The sequence below is a fragment of the Nicotiana attenuata genome, chromosome 12 (genome assembly GCF_001879085.1).
Source record: "Nicotiana attenuata strain UT chromosome 12, NIATTr2, whole genome shotgun sequence".
In the NCBI taxonomy this organism is placed as follows: Eukaryota; Viridiplantae; Streptophyta; class Magnoliopsida; order Solanales; family Solanaceae; genus Nicotiana; species Nicotiana attenuata.
This window is the reverse complement of record NC_032000.1, coordinates 10,139,804-10,150,752: the sequence shown is the minus strand read 5'-3', so window position 1 is coordinate 10,150,752 and position 10,949 is coordinate 10,139,804. Positions and strand designations below refer to the sequence as shown.

At 44.0% G+C, this 10,949-nt stretch overlaps 1 long non-coding RNA gene across 3 annotated transcripts in view; it reads right to left on the bottom strand.

The window, feature by feature from the left end:
* LOC109235277 overlaps positions 1–9,776 on the bottom strand; it is a 12,058-nt gene extending 2,282 nt beyond the window's left edge. The window contains exons 1-4 of one of the 3 annotated variants that reach the window (XR_002069351.1): positions 9,540–9,776; positions 9,061–9,170; positions 5,604–5,669; positions 5,040–5,077 (exon numbers count right to left, since the gene is read on the bottom strand). This is a non-coding gene — a long non-coding RNA (uncharacterized LOC109235277). Of the gene's footprint in view, positions 1–5,039; positions 5,078–5,548; positions 5,670–9,060; positions 9,171–9,539 lie in introns of those variants that run through there. The other 2 variants (XR_002069352.1, XR_002069350.1) reach the window with 2 other exon arrangements.

Genomic DNA, 10,949 nt, shown 5'->3' with positions numbered 1-10,949 from the left:
ACCAATCCAAATCAACTCGTTCACACAAGACTCTTATAATGAAGCATAAAGAAGCAGAAAATGGGGGAAAGGGGCGGTAACTCACGTAACGACGGATCGGGTCGTCACATCCTCCCCAACTTAAACAAACGCTCGTCCTCGAGCGAGTCAAGAAACATACCTGAAGCCTCAGATAGGTGAGGGTATCTGCTCCGCATCTCCCGCTCGGTCTCCCAGGTAGCCTCCTCCACGGGCCGACCTCTTCACTGCAGCTTCACCGAAGCGACATCCTTCGACCTCAACTTCCGAACCTGACGATCCAAAATGGTTGCTGGCTCTACATCATAAGTCAAATCACCCTCCAACTGAACTGTACTGAAATCCAAAACATGGGGCGGGTCTCTAACGTACTTCCGGAGCATAGAAACATGAAAAACTGGATGCACGCCCGACAAGCTAGGTGGCAAGGCAAGATCATAAGCCACCTCCCCAATCCTCCTAAGTACCTCGAAAGGCCCAATGAACCGCGGACTCAGCTTCCCTTTCTTTCCTAATCTCATAACACCCTTTGTGGGTGAAACCTTCAGCAAGACCTTCTCACCAATCATATAGGATACATCTCGGACTTTCCTGTCCGCATAACTCTTCTGCCTCGACTGCGCTGTACGAAGTCTCTCCTGAATCACCTTCACCTTCTCCAATGCACCCTGAACCAAATCTGTCCCTAGAATCTAGCCTCACTGGGCTCGAACCAACCAACTGGATATCTACACCGTCTCCCATACAAGGCCTCATACGGTGCCATCTGAATGCTGGACTAATAGCTGTTGTTGTAAGCAAACTTTGCAAGCGGTAGAAACCGATACCATGACCCTCCAAAGTCAATAACACAGGCGCGTAGCATATCCTCCAATATCTGAATGGTGCGCTCAGACTGCCCGTCCGTCTGAGGGTGAAAGGCTGTGCTCAACTGCACCTTAGTACCCAACTCTCGCTGAACCGCCTGCCAAAACTGAGAGGTATACTGAGTGCCCCAATCTGATATGATGGAAACTGGGACACCATGCAACCGAACAATCTCCTGAATATAAATCTCTGCCAGCCGCTTTGAAGAATAAGTAGTACAAACTGGAATGAATTGCGCGGACTTGGTTAGGCTGTCTACAACCACCCAAATAGCATCAAACTTCTTCAAAGTCCGAGGGAGTCCGGTAACGAAATTCATAGTGATCCTCTCCCACTTCCACTCAGGAATAACCATCTGTTGGTGCAAGCCACCTGGTCTCTGATGCTCATATTTCACCTACTGACAATTAAGACACCGGGCTACATACTCTACAATATCTCTCTTCATCCTCCGCCACCAATAGTGCTGTCTAAGATCTTGATACATCTTCGCGGCACCCGGATGAATGGAATACCGCGAGCTATGGGCCTCCTCCAATATCAACTCCCGAAGCCCATCCACATTGGGCATGCAAATCCGGCCCTGCATCCTCAACACACCATCATCACCAATGGTCACGTCTCTGGCATCATCATGTTGTACCCTGTCCTTAAGGACAAGCAAATGCGGATCATCATACTGACACTCCCTGATGCGGTCATACAAGGAAGACCGAGAAACCACACAAGCCAACACCCGATTGGGCTCTGAAATATCTAGTCTCACAAATCGATTGGACATGCCTGAACATCAACTGCCAATGGCCTCTCCCCAACTGGAATGTATGCAGCTCCCCATACTCACCGCCTTTCGGCTCAAAGCATCGGCCACTACATTGGCCTTCCTCAGGTGATACAGAATGGTGATATCATAATCCTTAAGTAACTCTAGCCACCTCCGCTGCCTCAAATTAAGATCCTTTTGCTTGAACAAATGCTGAAGACTGCGATGATCAGTGAATACCTCACAAGATATGCCATACAAGTAATGCCTCCAAATCTTCAATGTATGAACTATAGCAGCTAGCTCCAAATCATGAACGGGGTAGTTCTGCTCGTGGGGCTTCAACTGACGAGAAGCATAAGCGATAACTCTACCCTCCTGCATCAATACACAGCCGATTCCAACTCTGGAAGCATTGTAATATACCGTATAAGAACCTGAAGCTGATGGCAAAACCAGTATTGGAGATATGGTCAAAGCAGTCTTGAGCTTCTGAAAGCTCTCCTCATACTCATCCGACCATACAAATGAAACACCCTTCTGAGTTAACTTGGTCAAGGGTGATGCAATAGAGGAAAAACCCTGAACAAACCGGCGACAATAGCCTGCCAACCCAAGAAAACTACGAATCTCTGTGGTTGAAGATGGTCTAGGCCAACTCTGCACCGCATCTATCTTCTTCGGGTCAACCTGAATACCCTCGCTGGACACCACGTGTCCCAAGAAAGCCACTGAACCGAGCCAGAACTCACACTTGGAGAACTTTGCATAAAGCCTCTCCTCCCTCAATCTCTGCAATACAACTCGCAAATGTTGCGCGTATCCTCCTGACTACGCGAGTATACCAGAATATCATCAATGAACACTATGACAAATGAATCCAGATAAGGCCGAAATACACTGTTCATCAGATGCATGAACGCTGCTGGGGCATTGGTCAGCCCGAAAGACATGACAAGAAACTCATAGTGACCATATCTAGTCCTGAAAGCAGTCTTATGAATATTTGAATCCCTGATCTTCAACTGGTGATAACCCGAACGGAGATCAATCTTGGAAAACACCCTCGCTCCCTGAAGCTGGTCAAACAAATCATCTATGCGAGGCAGGGGATACTTGTTCTTCACTGTTACCTTGTTCAATTGCCTATAATCGATACACATTCTCATTGTGCCATCCTTCTTCTTCACAAACAGGACTAGCGAACCCCAAGGTGACACACTAGGCCGAATGAACCCCTTATCTAGGAGCTCCTAAAGCTGCTCCTTCAATTCCTTCAATTCCGCTGGTGCCATACGATATGGCGGAATAGAGATGGGCTGAGTGCCCGGCACCAGGTCAATACCAAAATCAATATCCCTGTCCGGCGGCATGCCCGGCAGGTCTGCAGGAAATACATCGGGAAAATCCCTCACAACTGGAACAGAATCAATGCTAGGAGTCTCAGCTCCAACATCCCTCACAAACGCCAAATAGGAAAGACAACCCTTCCCAACCATATGCTGGGCCTTCACGAGGAAATAACTCTACTAGGAACATAATCAGTCACACCACGCCACTCGATCCGCGGTACACCCGGCATAGCCAAAGTGACTGTCTTAGCATGACAGTCCAGAATGGCATGACACGGATATAACCAATCCATGCCCAAAATAACGTCGAAGTCCATCATGCTCAATAGCAATAGATCAACTCGGGTCTCCAGACCCCCAATAATCACAACACATGACCGGTACACACAGTCCACAACAACAGTATCGCCCACCGGGGTAGACACATGAACAGGTAAAGATAGAGACTCCCGGGGCATACCCAAATAACAAGCAAAATATGAAGACACATATGAATAGGTGGAACCAGGATCTAGTAATACTGAGGCGTCTCTATGGCAGACTGAAACAATACCTGTAATGACAGCGTCTGAAGCAATGGCATCTGTCCTGCTCGGCATAGCATAGAAACGAGCCTGGCCACCGCCTGATGGACCTCTACCTCTGGGACGACCCCTGGCTGCCTGATCTCCACCCCTAGCTGGTTGGGCGAGTGATGATGTAACTGGAGCAGAAGTCGAGAACTGACCCATATGCTGATGCTGACTGCCACGAAGTCGAGGGCACTGCCTCCTCAAGTGACCAAACTCTCCGCACTCATAACAACTGTCCGGTGCTGGAGATGGGGACTGAAGGGAACCCCTTACACCGGAGTGACTAGCAGATGCACTCGGCGCAGAAGAACCCTGAGCTGATGGGGCATGAGGTGAACTCTGAGCTGGGAGGGCGCTGAGTGAAGACTAACCCTGCTGGAACCCATGATGACCACGGCCTGAAGATCCCTCACGATACTCTGGACAGGCTGACTGAGCAGGCCTGAAAGAACGACCTCTACCATGCTGGAATTGGCCCCTCGAGGGAGCACCACTGTAACTGCCTGATCCACGAGGCCTCTTGGCCTGCCTCTCCTCTCACTCTCTACGGCGAACTGATTCGATCTCACGAGCGATATCCACCACCTCCTCAAATGTAGCACCCAATACTCTCTCTCTAGTCATCAAAATACGGAGATGATAGTTAAGTGCATCCACAAATCTCCTGATCCTCTCACGATCTGACGGAACCATCCAAATAGCATGAAGGGCCAACTGTGAAAACCTCATCTCGTACTGAGTCACGGTCATATCCCCCTGTGTCAACCACTCAAACTGCCTACGCAGCTCCTCTCTGCGGGACTGAGGTACATACTTCTCCAGGAAAAGAGCGGAAAACTGCTTCTAAGAAAGGGGTGCTGCACCAACAGGCCTACGCCTCTCAAAGTCCTCCCACCAAGTAAGAGCAGCCCCGGTAAACTGAAAGGTGGTAAATGCCACACCGCTCGACTTAAGGATCCCCGCCGTACGGAGCATACGCTGACGCCTGTCAAGAAAACCCTGGGCATCCTCACCCTCAGCACCATTGAACGTCGAATACTGGAGCCTACCGAACCTCTCGAGACGAAGATGCTCATAGTCTGGCATAGCTAGAACCACGAAGCCCTGAGTTGGTGCAACCTGCTGAACTGGAGGTGCCTCTGGTGTCTGTAGTCCCTGCACTACCTGCTCATGTGTGCGAGCAGCGGGGGTCTGATTGCCTCTCCCAGCCTGTGAAGTAGCTGCTGTGGTGGCTGAAACTGCCTGAGCCAGGCCAGTGCAGACTGATAATATCTGTGCTAAGGCCTCCTGAAGACCCAGAATCACGATAGACACAGCTGGTGCCTGAACAGGTGTTGTTGGTGTGTCCACAGCTGGAGCCTGATCCTGAGCTGGGGCAACTGCTGGACAGCAGGTGCTGCCCCGGCTGCTCTGCCTCTGCCACGACCGCGTCCACGGCCTCTGGCGGCCTCAGTAGGTGGTACTGGTGGTAGTCCGCCACGTCCGGTAGCTCGTGTCCTCACCATCTGTAAGAGAATAGAATAATAAAAGTTTAGTTCTCGGTTCAACAAAGCCGCACGACAAGAATTTCAATAATGTGAAGTTTTCCTAAGGGTTCTGCAGCCTCCCGAGGATAAGTACAGACGTCTCCGTACCGATCCACGAAACTCTACTAAACCGGCTCATGACTCGCGAGACCAAGTAACCTAGGCTCTGATACCAACTTGTCACGACCCCAACCCCGGTCGTGATGGCGCCCAACACACTACTAGGCAAGCCCGACCAATTTAATAACCTTAACCATTTTTATCCAGTTCATGAATTAATTAACACAGATAAATTACTAAGTCATAATACTGAAATTCTGAAATGGAGTTAAAATATGCGGAAATCCCAAATATCCATACTACTACACAGCCCGAAGAATCTGGTGTCACGAGTCTGAGCCTCTAATACATGAGTATTAACCTACTACATATCGTTCTAAAGAAATGCGGAAATAAAGCAATAAGATCGAAGGGAAGATCAGGACTGTGGACGTCACGCAGCTACCTCGATACTCCCGGATATGAGCTGCTCGGCAGACAAGTCCTTACTCAGCCTCAGATGCACCTAGATCTGCACGCAAGGTGCAGGGAGTAATGTGAGAACTCCGACCCAGTGAGTAATAAACATAAATAAAGGCTGAGAATAAGAAATCCTGAATAGGCACATAGTAATCTATAAATGCAGCAACTTAAACCAAGTAGTATAGAGTCAGTAAACCAATGAAAACAATTATGGAAAACTGCAACAGATAAGTAAATAAATGACAGTCAGATATGAAATGCAACACATAGTACGGTACTCTCTAGTACCCGCTGCGGCGTCCAGCCCGCTCCATTTATTTATCGTCGACGGTGCTCACTAGGGGTGTGCAGACTCCGGGAGGGGCCCCTTACGGCCCAAGCGCAATAATAAGCCATCTCGTGGCATCAACTAGGCCCTCGGCCTCATATCAATATCAATACAATACCGCTGCGGCGCGCAGCCCGATCCCATACTCAGTCCAGAATCACATAAGCCCCTCGGGCACAGTAATATAGAAATATTCAGCCCAAACTTCATTAAAAATATTAATTAAGTTTCAAGTTTGAGAAAAGGTGGCTAAGTTTACAAAATAGTATTAAATACTAGGACTGAGTTCAATTATATGTAAAAATGGTAAGAAACCAATAATAGCAATCCCTGAAGGATTTAATCTGTTGGCACGAGGCCCAAATATAGTAATCAGCTCAAATTATAATGATAACAAGTGATATTCAGTCAAATACACAGTAAATTCATCTATCGGGACGGACCAAGTCACAATCCCCAATGGTGCTCTACCCCACGCTCGCTATCCGGCGTGCAAGTCACCTCAATATAGCACTACGATGTGCAAATCCGGGGTTTCAAACCCTCAGGACATCATTTACATTTATTACTCATCTCAAGCCGGCCAAAATCCTAGCTCGCTATGCCCTTGCCTCTCAAATCGACCTCCTCGAGCGTCGAATCTGACCAAAACCAAAACGAATATGTCATAATATGCCCATGAAACAATACCCAATCGAAAACAATCGAAAAATATCAAAAATCTCGAAATTAGCAAAACCCGAGCCCCGGGCCCACTTCTCGAAAATTAGAAAATTTTACATCAACGGGTTCCTTATCTCGCCACGAGTCTATACATATAAAGATTACCAAAATCGGAGTCCAAATGACCCCACAAATCCCAATTTTTTCTCTTAAATTTCAAGCCCTAAACCACCATTTTTGCCCATTAATTACTTGAGTTTTCAGCTCTAATCCATGTATTTGCATCATAAAATCGTGTTTTAAGTCCAAGAATACATGCCTTATCAACACCCCTTGAAGTCCCTCTTCAAATCGCCCACAATCCTCCAAGTCCGAGTTAAAAATATGAAACCCTTCAAAAATTTGCGAAGATGGAATTAAATGGCTCTGCCCAGACATTACCGCATCTGCGGTCATAATGTCGCTTCTGCGACTCCCGCTTTTGCGGTCAACACGATGCTTCTGCGGAAATAACCGCTTCTGCGGTCGAATTTCCGCATATGCGGCTTCGGCTTCTGCGGACCAAGCTCCGCATTTGCGGATCCCATTAAATATCCAAAATTCGCATCTGCGGTCATTTTGTCGCATATGCAACTCCGCAGATGCGGTCATCGATTCCGCACCTGCGGTCCCTGCCGCTTCTGCGGTTCTCCCCTCGCTTCTGCGGTCCCAATTTCGCAGAAGCGAAAATACCCGAAGCAGCTGCAATTTCTTAGATTTCCAAAGCCAAAACTTCCCGTTAACCATCCGAAATCACCCCGAGGCCCCCGGGACCTCAACCAAAAATACCAACACCCCCTATAACATCATTCGAACTTGTTCCAATCATAAAAACACCTCAAACAACACTAAAACCATCATTTCTCATCGAATTCAAGCCTAAGTTCTTCAAAAACTTCCGAAATACGCATTCGATAAAAAACCCAACCAAATCACCTCCGAATGACCTGAAATTTTGCACACACATCCGAAATCACATAACGAAGCTACAGCAACTCTCGGAATTCCATTCCGACCCTCGGATCAAAATCTCACCTATCAACCGGGATTCGCCAAAATACTAACTTCGCCAATTCAAGCCTAATTCTACTCCGGACCTCCAAAAACACTTCCGACCACACTCCTAAGTCACAAATCATCCCCCAAAGCTAACCGAACCATCGGAAATCATATCCAAACCCTCTAACGCATAAGTCAATATCCGGTTAACTTTTCCAAAGCAACCCTTCCTTAAAGAGACTAAGTGTCTCATTTCCTTCTAAAATCAATCCAAATCAACTCGTTCACACAAGACTCTTATAATGAATCATAAAGAAGCAGAAAATGGGGAAAACGGTACGGTAACTCACGTGACGACGGTTCGGGTCGTCACATATATATATAAGACAAAGATATTATTTTAATTTTGTAACTAATCAGAAGCATGAAAACGATAACATATAAAAATGTAACCAAATCCTATTTTCAAATGAGACATCATCTTGGACAAACTTCTATGTGTTTTAAAATTTTTAAATCAGTCAAACAAATAGGCTGTGCTTTTCCACTTCTTTTACATCATTCTAAATTGGCAAGTATAAGATACCCTCTATCTAATAGCTAAACCTCTAAAGCAAAAATTCTGTAGGTACATACAGATACTTCATTCTTAGATAAAGAAGATATATTTCCAAGAAAATGTTCTAAAAATCCGATGAGCATGATGCCTAAAAAAAACTTGAAGCTCCTATAGACAAGATATCTAGTCCTTCTGAGATTGACATTATAACAATGATAAATTTTATATGCAGCCCCAAAATGAGTAACAAAGTAACTAGTTCTAAGTGACGTAGTGACTAATTAACTCTATATACAACTTGCCGAGTTTACGAGCAAAGTTATGGACACATCCGAATTTTCACATAACCAAAATCAAGAAAAACTCAATTCTGGACTTCACTCACATTCTAGCAATACGTTCTCATCACTTATAGGATTTTTAATTAAGTTAACTGAAAATAAATTATGCATCCTAGAACCTGGCTAAGCTAGTAATTAGTTCCAAAGCCATCATTCACTAAATATATTGTCATGTACTCAGCTTATTTTGTTTAAGTTCAATAGATATCTATTAACCGTGTGGATATAAAAGCTCATGTATGAACAAAGTTCCAAACTGCCTCTACTTCATTTTACTCAAACAAACTAGTTTTCAATAGGCGCAACTATTTTAGAACATGGATTCAAATATAAGGACAGTAACTAAATCACAATATGATATACAAGCAAGAGGAGGATCCTATATCAAACTCCTATTCTTCCATGATATCCAGAACAAAAAAATACTAACAGCATACCCACGATAATTCAAAAACATGAAATCTTCTTAACTTTACGGGATCGGAAAAATAAGAAGATAAAAGATACCGACCTGTTTTGCGGCAGTGAATCGGGGCTGAGGTCTCGGATCCAACGAAACACCGAACGCAGCCTCGCTACCTCCAATTAACGTCAATTGCCGGAAGACAACTAAGAAAATCTCTGTTATGATTAAAACCCAACAGAGGTCAAAAATAAGGAAGGGAATAAAGCTTTTAAGAGTAAAATAAGAGCAGTAACTATGAGACCTAGTTGTAGTGGTTGAATCTTAAGATTTAAAAGGGGGTAAATGGGGAGGCTAAAGCTTGTCCCTACACTTCTCAAATACTGATATTTATAGGGGAAATTTAGGGTTTTAGGAGTTACTTTTTTGGGCGAAATTTTCCAAATCGAAAATTAAATTACATGGCTAAAAAGCCATTTGACAGCATATAGCAGAGGCGTCAAGTGCGAGAAAATCAAATGAAGCGGAGATTTATTTGTCAAAAATGATGAAAAAAGGGAAAGTAAAAAGAGAACCAATTTTTTAACCTTTGTCAAATTCATTGCAAATGGAATCCAGTTTGAATCTTTGTCAAAACAAAATTAGAATCACGTTGGGGCTGCAAACATTTGCTTGCAATGAGCCTGGAATCTCTGCTTTCATAATATGAGAGGTCAAACCTTTACTCAAAATTGGAGAAGAAGCCAAAAGAAATCTGCCATTGCAGGGGAAGAAAGGGACCATAGAGAGCGTATGTTGGGTTAGGAGAGAGAGAGAAGGGTTAGCAACTTTGATTTAATTGATGGGATAAATATTGACCATTGGATTAAAATAACGGATGGCCCAGATTAGGCTTAGGATAAAACAAGTAAAAATAAAAAAAATACATAGAATTCTCTAGAAGGTGTGGGGTCAGAGTGTGAAGGGGTGAGGAGGGCGTGTGTTGGGCGTGTGTTGGTCATAGGATTCGGATCGTTGGCGCCTATGTGGCGATGACGTGGGGCTCGTGTGGCGTCTACATGGAAGTGAGGATAGAGTAAATGGGTTGGTAGGTATAGGCCTCCGATTTGGGCCATTTTGTGCGCCTAGTTGGTTGATTTAGGGGCTCTAGAAATCTGAAATATATTATAAGAATTGGCCCCATTTTAAATAACATTGAACTTTACCAAGATGATCCAATTTACATTTAAAATTCCTTTTCACTTTAAATTTTACTATGCATCCATAATTATAATAGTTTATAATAAAGTATATTATATTATATTATTGTAAAAATTAATATTTAGTAAGTATGCATTTATATATAGAATAGGAAATAGAGAAATAAATTATAATTGACAAATGATTCTTGTATTAATTATTAAAATGCATTAGCATTAAATAATAATATGATGGTTATTAAGTAACTAAAATAATAATAACGATATAATTACAATAAATAGATATGCTAAATTATATTAAGGCTAATAATTATATTTTATTTTTAAAATCTTGAGGCTAGAAAATATAACAAATATTTTGGATAAAAATATGTAAAATATATTTAGTAAATATTAAGAATCGGGAAGTATAAATAAATTAATTAGGAAAAAGAAGGGCCAAAATTGATCGTCAACGGCTGCCCCTCTTTGACCGTGAACGATGAAAGAGTCTTCGGGCAAAGAAATTGACTTAGTGACCAATTTTGTCCCGACTTATAAATATGGATCGGAGTGTTGGAAGGATTATAAAAGGAAATTTGGAAGGCTTATCAAATGAAAGGAACTTTTAAAGAGTTATGGCCGAACTATGATTTCTGAATCGCCTCCATACCTCGGGTTCTGCGAGAATCAAGTCATATGCAGTTCTAGACTGATGGTGCAATGAAGTAGGACTTAACGATTGATGCGGATCCTAAAATGCTTCCCAGTGTCGAATTATGGAGACACAAGGTGTCAGACACCGGGAATCATGATTGA